This window comes from Polypterus senegalus, chromosome 15 (genome assembly GCF_016835505.1).
Source record: "Polypterus senegalus isolate Bchr_013 chromosome 15, ASM1683550v1, whole genome shotgun sequence".
Classification (NCBI taxonomy): Eukaryota; Metazoa; Chordata; class Cladistia; order Polypteriformes; family Polypteridae; genus Polypterus; species Polypterus senegalus.
The window spans coordinates 126519014-126531920 of record NC_053168.1 but is presented as its reverse complement, the minus strand read 5'-3'; the positions used below and the strand labels follow the sequence as shown (position 1 = coordinate 126531920).

At 45.1% G+C, this 12907-nt stretch overlaps 1 protein-coding gene across 1 annotated transcript in view; it reads left to right on the top strand.

Annotated features, from left to right (window-relative positions):
* Positions 1-3206: 3206 nt before the first annotated feature.
* Positions 3207-12907, top strand: part of sybu (syntabulin (syntaxin-interacting)) — a 54236-nt gene continuing 44535 nt past the window's right edge. The window contains exon 1 of the mRNA XM_039736436.1: positions 3207-3390. The gene's annotated coding sequence lies outside the window, so the exon portion shown is untranslated. The remainder of the gene's footprint in view (positions 3391-12907) is intronic.

The window sequence follows — 12907 nt, the reverse complement described above, 5'->3', positions numbered from 1 at the left end:
CACCGGCCGAATTACTGTAGGAAGGATGAACTGTAATGTTGCTGCGTAATTAATGTCTGAGTGATGGGCTATGCAATAGGACAAGATTAGTGGTACTGAAAATTGGCCGAACAATTCTGACATGTAAAATTTGAACAGGTGACAAGAAAGGTAATGTAGTCCATCTTTTGGGGATAACATGAGACACCAAAGGAGATCTTGATGTGCCATTCGTATGAAAACGTTTACAGTCTCCCGTTAGAATAGCTTTTACAAAGACAATTAGCAAATCACAGGGACAAACGCTCAAAAAAGCCGATTTATTTATTAGAGAGAAAGAAACGATATTCACTCACGGGCAGTTATACGTTGCGTTGTCACGATGAAACTCCAGTGAATTAAGTAAGTTTTACAGTAAAAGTATAAGTTTAAAAAGTATTTGCGTGTTAATTTCAAAGCCAAACAGAACGAAAATATATAACACAACGAATACCTCTAATGCAACATAAAAGATCATTTTCTTTCAATTACATTTTACTATTTTATAATATGGTTAATTACTCGCAGTAATGTAAAATAGTTCGTTCTAGTATACATATGTAACAATTCCCATGAAAATAATAATCTGTTTAAATTGTACATCTGCTTCCCAATACGCGAGCGGCTGAGCCGCAAAGTGAATAGTGCGTAGTGCCCGCCCGGGGGTTGGCGAGCGAAGTGAGCAGTGGGCACAGCCCCTAGTATTCATATAAAATCAGTCAGTCATTATCCAACCCGCTATATCCTAACTACAGGGTCACGGAAGTCTGCTGGAGCCAATCCCAGCTAACACAGGGTGAGAGGCAGGAAACAAAACCCGGGCAGGGCGCCACTGTAGCGTATAAAATCATCTACATGGAAATAAAGCCAATAGAGTCCATAAAGAGGCCTTAAAACTTCAAAAGGGGCCAACGTTCCTAATACTCAAATAAAGCAAATGTCTGAATACACAAAAAGGCAAAAATCCACAAAAGAAAAGAACATTTGGCCTCCGCGTTACAAAGGGAGTTTTTTTTCCAGACTGAGTGCCACAGAGACGAATAATAAGTAATGGAGTAGTGAGATGGACCCCATTTTCGTAATGAATGATTTATTTTAAAACATCACCATGCTGATCGACTGGTCATTTTTACGTTCGGTGATCAGGTCACCTCTTGATCTCGGCCCATCAGGCTCTCCCATCTTCAGACTCGCCAGTTAAACTAAGCTGTCCAGACAGTTCAGGCCGACTCCACACGTAGGGATGTCTTTGTATTAAAGGGTCTCAGTCATTTCGTATTTTCCCCTAAGCATTTTCTTTTTTTATGGAATTGTGAAAGAACGAAGTTGTGTCTTCGGTGTTCACGTCGTTCGTTAATTCTACCTCTTGATGGCGCCAGTGGACAGCTTTTTAGAATAAAACAAGTCCCCGCCTGAAAGCCGGCTTTCATTTCACGTCAAAACGAAACGAGATCTCGAAATGTGTGACACATCTGCAGGTAATCGGATACACAGTGGACTTGGGAATCAAAATGAAGAATGTTAATGCGCCGGGCACTTCACGGAAGATTATAACGTGCGGCACCCCCGGTCCAAATGAGCCTTTTACTAGATGACAGCAGCGGAATAAAAACAAAAAAGTGCCAAGGCAATTACTTCTAATTGCAACTAAGAAGACCCTGACGTCTCATAAGACGAGGATTTTTGGAAAGACCCCCAAGACGTGGGCTCGAAGTCCGGCATAAAAGTGGCGGATAATGAAACTCAAAGGCGCGATTTCGCTGATTGACCCCCAGCGCTACCCGACACAACTGGGACATCCTTTAATATCTACAGTAATCTGCCAGTTTCAGTGCATCATCAAAACGGAGAACAGAAAACCAGCAACTTCATATTAAACCTGACTGACAGAGTCCTGCGAAACGTTTGGGGGATAAGGGTAGCTCTGTTTGCTCACCACAGGGTCTGTCAAGCCAGCAGCTCGTCCAAAATCCGTTCCTGCCCTGTGCCTGATAGAGCCAGGAGTGCCACCCACCTCTGTGCACCAGGACCCCCACACAGCAGCAACCCAGGCTTTCCATCTAAGCACTGGCCTGGCTTGAACAGGCTTCGCTTCAGGTGGATGACCTGTCCTGCAGTCAGAGTAGTAATCTATCAGTCAGATTGATGATTTTATATAGCGCCCCTCACGGTGACAATCAATCAGTTCGTCATGATTTTAAGTAGCCGGTCATTCAAGGGGTCAATCATTCCATCCTGATTTACTATAGTGCCCTGCAAGTTGTCAATCAGTCAGTAAGGATTTTTATATACCGTCCTTCATGATGTTAATCAGTCTACAAACTTCGAAGTGTTACTTAGTCAACCATTTACTGCCCTTCATGATGTCACTCAGTTCACCACGATTTTATGTGACACCTTTCAATATGTCAATCATACAATCATGAATTTTATATAACGCCACTCAAACTGTCAATCAATAAGTTCATCATGATTTTATGTAGCCCTGCTTTCAAGGTGTCAGTTAGTCGTGATTTTATATAGCGCCTTTTAAGGTGTTACTCAGTCAATAATGATTTTATATAGTGTCCTTCAAGTTTCCAATCAGTCAGCTATGATTTCATATAGTACCCTTCAAGTTGCCCATCATGATTTTTGTAGTGCCCTTCATGATGTTAATCAGTCTTTATGCTTTAAAGTTTTAATCATTCAACCTTGATTTTATATAGCGCCCTTCAATGTGTCAGTCGATCAGTTTGCAGTGATTTTACGTAGCCCGCCCATCAAGGTGTCAATTAATCAGTCAAGTGCTTCTCGTAGCCGGTGAAGTGCGCCAGGCGAAAAAGAATTCAGGAAACCTTTCACAAACGGCCATGTCAAACTGGGCAGAGTAACTCATTTCAATGAGATGATTAGGGAATACGCTGCATGGGACACGTTTGATTAAACGCAACGTCTTTCAGTTTACCAAGTAATCATTGTATTACACCTACTGGGGCTAAACCCGCAGTGCTACAACAGGCTGCACTCGCGGAAGCCCATCCACCGGGTCTGCCTGGCTGCCCTCGCCGTTAAGTCACATCAACCACATCAGCTGTCTCGTGTCGTTCGTCACAGCGATGAGCGGTTCGCTTCAGAAACGCAGCCAATCGGATCGCCTGGAAATCGTAGACGTGCACTCCGGAGCAAAGAGGGGCGCTAAAGTGACGAGAGAGCGACTGAAACAGGCGAGCGGAGAATCTTCGGGATTAGAAGCCAGGCGAGAAGTGAGCAAAGTTAGCTTTCTATGAGCGCGAGGACTGCGAGTCATCCATTGGCACCTGCGCACCGGGTAACCGATTAGCAGCGGCGGAGGAGGAACCGAGAAGAGAACTTGAGGCGGATTCACCCCAGGCAAGTCCGCTTTTTGAAGGGGGGTTCGCATTTATTGATAATATTTGTATTTTTGTACATTATCTATCTATCTATCTATCTATCTATCTATCTATCTATCTATCTATCTATCTATCCCTCAAGTCTCCCCGTCAGTGACCCGCCCGTTCCATTTTTTTTTTTTTTTATTTGTGTGATCGCCGCTCCTTTAGTTCGCACGTCCGGATCATAATTAATACAACGCATAAATGACATTTTCTGAACAACACGTAACTTATTTTGTTATTAATCTTTCGTCATCAACGGTGATGATGATCATAATGACTGAATGAATCGTCTTCATCATCATCAAAAATGGAATGAATAAGTGGAGCATGTAAAATGCCACGATATCTTGTGGTGCGCAGCGCGCTCGACACGGGGCTTACATAACATATTTTATTTATTTATTTATTTATTTATTTATGTATGTATGTATTTATTTTCAGCGGCGCTACAGCGTTTGAACTTGAAAACCGTAAAAACAACACGAGTCGCGATGGTTTTACTGCACTCAGCTTCAGGCACCCGGGTTCAAGTCGCGCTCAGTGGGGAGTTTGCTCGTTTTCCTCTATGGTCGTTTCAGTTCCCCCTATGACTAAATTCAAAAACGTTCATTATCGGTTGTTTGAACTGGTCAGCTATGTGTCAGTGTGCAGTAAAATCCAGATTAGCTCAATTACTGTCCAGTCCAGTCCAGGCCGTGCCATTGCATTGACTCCATGCTGCAGGAGTGGGCTTGGTCAGTCAGCCTCAAAAAATGGGGGGCTGCTTGGGTAGGATCATATTGTGGTAAAGTCCCAGAAAGTCCAATGAGTAACATCATGCTGGATGGGTTTGACATGACATGACATGATATGATATTAGAGGGCTTAGTTCACCTACGTGGCCCCTGGAGCCGCATATCGTGATGTGCTGTGTACAGTATGGCAGAATGCTCTTCTAATAAGAGTTGTGCAGTGTCGCCACACCACTTGTTGGACTTTCTTAGATAACTGAACTTGGTTTTTATTCTCCCTCATTTCACAAATCCTACTTAACAAAATGGTGTTATGCACATAAATCTGTTCGGCAGTATCAATAAAGTTTGAACAGTTCTTTACAAAAGGAAGGAGGAGGAGCAGCCAGTGAGCGAGAGGAGTGAAGAAGCAGCTGATGTAACTCGCCATTGTAAATTGTCAATTTGTCTCATTAAAAGGATTTGTCTTGAAATTGAATTTTATTGACGTTTGCATGGGGTGGCAAGGTGGTGCAGTGGAAGGAGACCAGGGTTTGTACTTAAGGTGTACCCTGCATGGAGTTTGCACGTCCTGCCTGTGTTTGTGTGGATCTCCTCCAGGTGCTCCAGTTTCCTTCCACAATCCTAGCACATGCAGGTTAGGTGGGTCAGTAATGCTAAATTGACCCTGAAGTGTGTGTTCGTCCTCTGATCGTCTGGCGCCTTGCGACCCTGCTCAGGATAAGCAGGTTAGAGAAATGGATGGATGGAAGGACTGGCACTCCATCCAGAGAACATGTTTGCCTCATCCTTGATGTTGGAGGTTTAGGCTTCAGCTCCCTGCTGTATAATATAAAAGGTTTAGGTGGACTGGCATTGCTAAATTGACCCCTGATGTGTCTGTCCAGGCGGTGATGGACTGGGGTTCTGTCCAGGTGTTGTTGCTGCCTTGCACTAGATGCTTCTTGTGATAGAAAATAGATTGATGGATCAATGCAAGTTACATGTACAGTATATCCTTCTGAAAGTAACAGGGACTACTAAGGAGGTAATTTAGTGATTTGGAAATTGGAGAGGGAGATTAAATTGGCTGAAGCATAACCAATCTCGAGAACCACCCATCCTTCTTCCAAATGTGCTTTATCCTGAGCAGCGTTGTAGGAAAGCTGGAGCTGAACCCAGCAAGCACAGGGTGAGAACGTTTATCCTCAAGTGCCTAAGAAGGTTAGTGAGTGCACAGAAATCCTTGACGTGTTTTTCTAAAACATCTGCGTGCTGGAGAAATTCCAAAGGATTGGAAGGTCGCTGAATGTTATCTAAAAAGGGGGATCGGGCAGATGTAACTAACTACAGGCCAGTAAGCTTAATGTGCACCACAGGAAAAGTAATGGAAAGGATGGAGCAGCACATGGCAAGAACACAAGTCTTAGTGAAGAGTCCGTGTGGGTTCAGACGACGAGGTGGTGATGCAGTAACGTGCTGGAGCAGACCACCCCAGAGGTGCAGATGATCTGATTTATCGCTGCTTTCAGAAGGTTTTAGGTATGGAAATCACAGGAGAGGTTAGAGATCAAACCAAAAGAGGTGGGACAGTTGGGTCTGTACCGGGGTACACAATTGCAGAGGGTTATGGTGAGGGGAGCTTTCTCAGAGTGGGTTGATGTTTGAAGTGTTGTCCAGCAGGGGTCAGTGCTGGGGGCCGCTGCTCTTTTTAATATTCATCAGCGATCTAACAGGATTCTAGTCAGTGGGCTGGATGATCCCAAACTAGGTGGAAGAACACATAATGGAGGATCTGCTAAATTGTGCTGGAGGAGCGTGGGGAGCATAGGGGCAGATTTGTGGCATATGGTATATAATCTATGTAGATGTAAAAGGATTACACATAATAATAATCAATTTTATTCATATAGTGCCTTTCCCATGCTCATAGAGAGGAAAAAAATGTTAGAACGGAATACGCAATGGGATGTCTAAAACTTGAAAGTCCCCAATAGGAGGAGACTCCTCACTATTTACATCAAGAAAGCTAATAGGATGTTAGGTTATATAGCGCCCTGATGTATGGAGTATAGGAGGGTGACGGTGCGGTTCGGCTCCATACTCACACTTGCCGTTTGGGAGCCCCTTGAACCTGCAACCATCGATAACGTTACAGAGATCAGCCAAATGAGGACACCAACATCCAACCAAGGAGTGGGTGGACAAGTGACATAGTCCTTTTATTAAGAACATATCAGAGTTAAAAATGTGCCGAGCTCCAAAAGACATCAATAAATAAATCGTCCAATAAAGAGACACGGAATATGGAGGTTAAAATCGAATAAATAAATATCCAAAAAAAAAACCCAAGGTTGAAACAAGTAGGAAGCCATCTTCTAAAATCTCATGAGACGTCTCTCTGGCTTATCCTATTCGGATCTTGCAGCACCGAGGGATGTCAACCAACAGGCGCCAGAAACTTCCAGACCTACTCGTGTCCCCATCGCCCACCTCATGGAGTTCCACGGGGCACCGCTGAGCCTCCACTCCCTTGACTCCTGCTGCCGTCTGGGGGTTAGTCCTCTAGGAGTATGCTGGTTGCTTCCTTGCTCAGTAGGAATGACCCTCAGCCCCCTCGGGTGCCAACGACCCGCTCCTCTCCCAGGGCTCGCATTCCCAACCTTCTGCCTCCTTCACTTTTGCACCGGCTCTCTCTCACTCCTGCCCTTTTCTCCTCCGGGTCTCTCTCTCTTTCTTTCATTTTCGTTTTCTTCTTCCCCGTCCCATGCCGACTCCTTTTATGCTGGCTGTTTAACTGAGTGCTGGGGCGAGGAGCCGCTATCTTCACTGAGGCGCCTGACTGATCCGCCTGCCTCCACACGTGTGTGCGGTGCTGCCAGCCAGCACCTGAAAAATGGTGGAGCGAAACACACTCACGCACACCCGCACCAAATTGACACCGATTCTTTATTTAAAATTAGCCCCTCGTTGCTGAGCTGCGGACCCACCGTACCACAAGGAGGTTATGCTTCAGTGATCTTGCGCAGTGGGGAGGCCTCACCTGAAATACTGTGTGAAGTTTCCTTACTTTTGTTGGAAAACCTTGAGTTGCTGCTGGAAGAGGAGCTGGTGAGACCATCAGGGGGCGCTTACCCTGTGGTCGGAGTGTGGATCGTAATGCCGCGGTGCAGTGACAGGGACGCTGTGCTATAAAAATGAGACATACAGCCAAGGTCTTGACTCTCTGTGGTGATCCCTGAGCATCTTTCTTAAACAGTAGGGGGTTTCCCCGTGTCCAGGCTAAATTGTCCACCACGACCCACCCTAATCTCCTGCCACTAATTGGCTAACTATCTCTGTCACCCCATCACCAGCCAACAGCTAATATGTGGTGAGCATATTGATGCAAAATGGCTGCCATCACATCATCCAGGTGGGTGCTGCGCATTGGTGGTGATTGAGGTATTGAGAAAAGTGATTTATAAATGTAAAGAATTATTAATATTGCCTAAAATGTATGAAAGGAAACCTGAATGGTCAGAGGAAATGCTTTGTAATGAAAGAAGAAACAAGAGGATATATGACAAAGTGGTGGGCTCCAGCTGGTGCCCCATTTAATTCTCTCGACAGAGGAAAAAGAAAAGGGTCGTCCTCTGGTGTTTGTCTCCTTGGGCTCTTGCTCGGTGGTCTCAGGTTCACACGTGACCCCTGACTTCCAGCACTAGGGTCGTTTATGTAGCCCTTCTGGGTGGTGGGACCTCTGGTGTTGGTGGGTTTTTTCCTCTTGGCTGTGGGTGACAGAGAAGAAGCTGTTAGTGACCAGGCCTCCCCAGATGCAGGGCTTTGTAGTTGGCATGCTCCTTATTTATGCGTGTGTGACGACATCCTGCACCCTGCCAGCCGCCTGGCTGAGACTTGAACTCTGATCCCCAGATGTGATGCACTCCAGCCAGCCAGTAGTAACACAAGATGTTGAGATAACAAGCCATAAAAGGGGTGAAGGCACCAGAGGTGAATGGCATGGTGGAGTGGAGCAGAGTGTCAGGGCAGCAGGTTTGCTTTAAAGAGTCGAGTGGGCATCTCCTCCCTGTGTTTTAGTGGGCTTCATGTAGGGTATTAACTTCCCCCTCTATTACCTAAAGCCTCACTATCAGGTCAAGATGGCATTTTTTTTTTAGTTACTCTAATGTGCCAGTAGCAGACTGGCATCTGAACCCACACAGACTCCTGCGCTGTTGTCAGGATACATAACTTCCAGGACCAGCTAATGTCTTCTGGAAGATGTTTTGCTGGGCAGATTGCCATGTTTTCTCTGCCCAGTGGTGAGTGAGAAATGGATGGATGGTATCTCGATTGCTTTTAGACGGTACGACGCAATTTGCAATGAAGCAGAGCTCCGTGTGTTAGCTGGTGGCGCTCGGCGGGCTGCACATTTCTCTCGTTGCTAAGTGGGTTGCTAGGCATGTTGTTATGGCTCTGCAGCGTCTAATCTTCTCGGTGGCAGTAAGTACACTCTGTGCTCTGCGTGATGAGACTGTGGGGAGCGCCTCTGACTTGACGGTTTCATTTTGTTTGTCTAGTTGTTTTATATCCGAGAGATGGAGAACACTTTCTAAGAACGTTAAGACGACCCCCCATTCCATCAGTCATCTGGTTAGGGAGTCCACTTGAAGGATTATTCCTCCTGTGACTGTTTTGGGCTTCTGCTGAAAAGCTAATGGCTCTTCATTTGTCATATAAGTGAGCGGGTGTGGTGAGATGCATGCGGATATCTGATGGTAGACCAGAACATCTATGTCAGCTTTTGCAGTTCTGATGCAGTGTTCATTCATATCCTGGTCCATGTGGACAAAAATGTTTTTGACACCTGATCTTTGCATCTAAATGAGCTTTACTGGTTTTGAAGTCCTGATGGCCAAACATTTGTGGCTATCTGACAATAGACCATAAGATCTATGTGAGCTTTCCCAGTTTTGACATTGTCTTCACTCATTATCCTGGTTTGTGTGGTCAAAACCGTGTGGACACCAGACCCTCACGTCTATGTGGGCATTCCTGATTTTGATGTTGTGTTCTCCCATATCCCGGTCCTTGTGGCATTTATTTTACTTTCTCTGCCTCTTTTCGTCCTCGTCTTCAGTGAGATTCAGCCAAGCTGAGCATTGCATGGGATTATTTTTGGAGAACCTATAATTTGGGACCACCGAACCAGGGGCTTGCGATCAGGGGATGCAGGTGAGCCCCTGGTCATCATGAAAAGTAAAAAAAAAATTAACAATGATTACATAAATGTGTCCTGTCTGGTCTGTGCTATAAATTTGTTTTCTGCATGATTCCAATAATTTTGATCATTTTTATAGTCAATCGCTGAATTGGCACATTTCCTGTTCAGATACTGGGGAGAAACGCAAGGTGAGGCAGTGACAAGCTTTGCCTTCCCTTGGACTGCACTCTCCGTCACACTCTGGGGTGATGCATGCGATTGGCGCGTGCCTGTCGCTGTCTCTCTGAATGTCGCCAATATAATGCCTGCAGACACTGTGATGGACGGCCGGTGGTTCAGTCCAGCCGAGACGTCCCTGGAAAAGAAGAATGGAGGAAGGCAGCCTTTTCAGGGCACTGCCTTCCCCAGGACACTTGGTGGCAGCTCCCCTGGATGGCAACAGTTCCCCAGATTCCCTCAGGGCATCCTAGGACATGGAGTTTGTGTCCTCAGCCCTGTTGGGTGCCGTGGGTGCCGCCAGGGGCAGCTCACAAAGAACCTGGGGGACTCCTAATGTTACTATAACCCGGAAGTACTTCGGTGTCACAAGGACAGAAGCCCACAGTACTTCCAGGATACCTGAGGATGGATGATGCGGTGTTTGACCCAGGAAAAGAGAAGGAACACTTCCGGGTCAAGGAATATAAAAAGGACTATGGGAAACCCAGCAAGCAGAACCGGAGTTGGATGGTAGAGTGATGGAGCTGCTGAGAGGAGTGGAGGATTGTGATTAATGTTTTTTATAATTGTTATTGGAGAACTGTGGCAAGTGTGGTGCTTTGTGCACCGTATTGAAGAAAATATTAAAAAATTCTTCTTGGTGCTTTTACGAGTGTGTCCTGGACGTCTGTCTGGTGGGTTTCACGACCCCTAGCGTCCACAACATGTTTATTATGCACCCTGACTTTCCACAGTCTGCCTAATATCTTTAATGAATGTGTCTGACATATTTAGTCTTGCTGATCAGACAGAAAACCACAGTGAGAAGGCACAGGGTGAGGCAGACAGTACCGTGTCACCCTGATTGGGCCACTGCTCTTTTTAATATCTATAAATGATATAAAAAGGAATAGAAGGAGCAAGCTGGTTAAGTTTGCAGATGATACCAAGGTAGGTGGATTAGCAGATAATTTGGAATCCGTTATATCATCACAGAAGGACTTGGATAGCAGACAGGCTTGGGCAGATTTGTGGCAGATGAAATTTAATGTCAGTAAATGTAAAGTATTACACGTAGGAAGTGAAAATGTGAGGTTTGAATACACAATGGGCGGTCGGAAAATCGAGAGTCCACCTTATGAGCAGATTTAGGAGTCATAGTGGACTCTAAGCTATCGACTTCCAGACAGTGTTCAGAAGCCATTAGGAAGGCTAACAGGATGTCAGGTTATATAGCGCCTTGATGTGTGGAGTACAAGTGCTCAGGATTTATAACACACTGGTGAGGCCTCATCTGGAGTCCTGGGTGCAGTTTTGGTCTCCGGGCCACAAAAAGGACATAACAGCACAAGAGAAGGTCCAGAGAAGAGCGACTAGGCTGATTCAGGGCTACAGGGGATGAGTTAGGAGGAAAGATGAAAAGAGCTGAGCCTTTACAGTTTAAGGTGAAGGATATTAAGAGGTGACATGAGTGAAGTGTTTAAAATGATGAAGGGAATTAGTCCAGTGGATTGAGACTTGTATTTTAAAATGAGTTCATCAAGAACACGGGGATGCAGTTTGAAACTTATTAAGGGTAGATTTTGCAGAAACATTAGGAAGTTTTTCTTTACACAAAGAACGATAGACACTTGGAATAAGCGACCAAGTAGTGTGGTAGACAGTAAGATGTTAGGGACTTTCAAAACTCGACTTGATGTTTTTTTTGGAAGAAATAAGTGGAGAGGACTGGCGAGCTTTGGTGGGTCGAATAGCCTATTCTCGTCTCGACTGTTCAAATGTGAGCCCAACAGGCGCTCATTGCTGTTCTTCTACGCAGAGGTGTCAATAAATTAGCGACATCAGAAAGTCAAGTGCACAGCAGCGCTCCGTTTAGTTTTATTTTTTTGTTCTGACTGCCTGCCAACATGGAAGATTTACGATTTTTTTAAAACTAAAGGTAAATAAGGAAGACTTTTCCAAGAAAATGACGGAAATTTTGTGTGAAGAACGATAGGCACGTGGACTTCATTTACAAATAAAGGTAAAGACCATAAACGGTTTTTCATTTTTATAAAGAAAATGGGATCAGACTAAGAAAAAAACAATCCGATATTTGAAAACTAAATTTTGACCTTAAATAAAATATTCATCCATCCATCCTTTACATAACTCGCTGTATCCTAACTACAGGGTCACGGGGGTCTGCTGGAGCCAATCCCAGCCAACACAGGGCACAGGGCAGGAAACAAACCCTGGGTGGGGCGCCAGCCCACCACATAAATAAAATATTCTTTTGTTTTTCTTGTTATCCTTTTGTTGAACCGTCTCTATTAAAATTGATTAAAGCGTCAGAGTTAAAAGATTTTACAAACAACTAAATATTTCAATTAAGGTCCACATTGAAATCCATTTTTTTGTACACCTCTCTATACTTTCATTTTTACTGAATGAGTTTGAATTGTGGAATTGCAACGGCAAATTTTGAACACGTGGAGGGTGCCTAGGAAATGCGCTCTCGCCGTTCTCTCTCCGCTCTCTCTTAGCCTTATATGCACCTTACCAGTCTGTGTGTGTCAATGCTGATGAGATATGAAACATAACCAGTAGTCAAGGTGCACACTGGCTGCCAGATGAACAGTGAATCGGCGACTCTTTGGGGATCATAGATTTGTAAATCTGACTCTGAAGGAGCCACCAGCCATGAACCTCACCGCACGTCACTGCACCAAACCCATGTTGGGGTTCAGGAACCCCAGGTTTCATTAGAAGGGACTGTGAGTCGGGGTCCCTTAGAAGGTAACGGGTGAGGTCCTTGCAAGGAAACCTTTTTAAGGTGATCTCTGGTGACCCCAAAGTACATCTGGCTTGAGACTTACAAGGGGCCTGGTGAGGATGCAGGAGAGAGAGAGCAAGAGAGGGCTTGACATTGTGAGGACAGAAGGCGAAGAGTAAGCCTTGACTCGGTGGACCGGCTGCTCCATTACAATCTTATTAGTGTTTCAATAAGCCCAATGAAACCTCAAAATGATTCGTCTAAGGTTTATTTTGTGATGCTGTATTCGTCACCGTTGATCCCGGACAGTTTTAGTTGAATAAAAGTGTTTGGTTTTCATATTTGAGATTCCTTGGAGTTCTGTTGGGTTCAGGGATTCCTGAGAGCGCCCCCATCAGGCCACAGCAAGTACAACGTGTTACCTTCTAGCATGACCCAAATTTACAGCCAGCTAATTTGGAGTGAATCTAAACTTCTACTGTACCCTGTGTTGCAGTTTTTCTGGAGTCCTCGTTCCAAAGAATTCTGATTAGCCTCTCTGTCCCTGCACCCCAAAGCATGATGCTGCCCTCCATCGTACTTCACTGAGCAGTGGTCCTGGTCTTCAGACACAGTGCTTGGA